Raw genomic sequence first — 1,711 nt, forward strand, 5'->3', positions numbered from 1 at the left:
CAACTCATAGAGACCCCCTCCTTGGGTTTCCGAGGCAGTATCACTACAGAAGTAGATTGTCCCATCTTCAGTCAAGCATTTTTCTCTTTTTCACACACACACACACACACACACACAATTTTCAAATATACAGATTCAGTCTTTTTGATCATAAGAGAACTATCTTTTATAAATATAATTTTTAAAAGAAATCTTCATCCTGGATGCCATTTATAAATTTTGATTATTTCTGCCTCTAGAATTTCTAACAATCTACCGTTCTCTTTCTAAACCTTGATCAAGTCATCTCACAATACATTTTGAGATGCTCAAGAAGGATTAAAACTGCTTAAATTGTAAACAGGACAAGACTATATCTCTGATTTTTGAGTTTCAGAAATGTTTATTTATATTGTGATAATATAGACAAAATTTTGCTTAGAAAAATATATGTAGTATGAAGTAATTAAAAAAAAACATTTCTAGGATTTCTATCACTCTGAAGTTTTAGTTTCTTTCTTTTTTCTTTTTTTTTTTTTTTAAAGAGTGGATTGGATGTCCTTAAAATAATATATTTAAAGAGCAAAGAAATGAAAAGATATGAAGAAATGAAGAGAAATCAGTTTAGAGACCTGGAGATCTCTGATAGAAAAGAAACATTTCGTGGGTAATTTCTAAGATGCTTCTGTCATACAAAATAATCAGCAAGTACATTTCCAACTTGAGTCTCCAGGAGAAATGAGAATTTTCCCTTGGTTCCAACTCAGAGTTGTAATGCTAAGGGTTATAGAGACAACTTTTATTTACTTGTGGTTATAAAGCATTTCAAAGGATCTGTAAAATCATGTAAAATTGGCTATGTAAGCCATGACTAAGACAATCAAAGCCAAAACTGAAGAAAGATAATGACATGTAAACTATGACCATAAATAAAAGGTAATAACATAGATATGCCCAATAACTTGACTTTATAGACATTTACAAAGCATTTCACCCAAACAGCACAATATACATTCTTTTCTAGTGCACATAGAGCATTCTTCAGGATAAACCATATGTTAGGCCACAAAGCAAGTCTCAATAAATTTAAAAACATTAAAATACTGCAAAGCATCTTCTCAGATCACAATGCTATAAAATTAGAAATTCACCAAAAAAAGCAAAGTTTTTCTCCTTTCCTTTTTTACTGCTACTTACCAATTTTAAAGCTAGGTTTTGGATCATAAGGCAGTGTTCAAGGTGTGAAGAAACTCTTAGTTTTTGATTAGAAGCAAGATTATTTTTCTTGCAAAGATGAAATCACCAGAAGAAATCCTCTTTTAAAATAAATAGCTTAAAATTGGTTTGAGGTCTCAGGAGATGCTGCTTGGGCCCCAGGGTCGTCATGGATAAGGTGAGAAACAATATAATGAAGATTCAATTTTTTTTTTTTTGCACCTGAACCTGTTTAAATGGACCATCTTTCCATCAGGCATTTCATTTGCCAAAAATTAATTTCGAAAATAAGTAATATGCCACTTTGAAAATGAAAATTTCTTATTCAGAAATGATTTAATTTTATTTTTTAAAATAATTTCCTCCTGGAGGCAGGGCAAGATGGCGGACTAGGCAGAAGGATTGCACAGACCCTCTTCAACAAAGAAAAGGGAAACCAATTAATACAGACACAGAAGATAATCTTGGACCCCTGAGCCTTGAAGGAAAGGATGCAGATTTGGAATAAACCCCAACT

Source organism: Orycteropus afer, unplaced genomic scaffold (genome assembly GCF_000298275.1).
Source record: "Orycteropus afer afer isolate SDZICR_OR568_19922 unplaced genomic scaffold, OryAfe1.0 scaffold01481, whole genome shotgun sequence".
NCBI lineage: Eukaryota > Metazoa > Chordata > Mammalia > Tubulidentata > Orycteropodidae > Orycteropus > Orycteropus afer.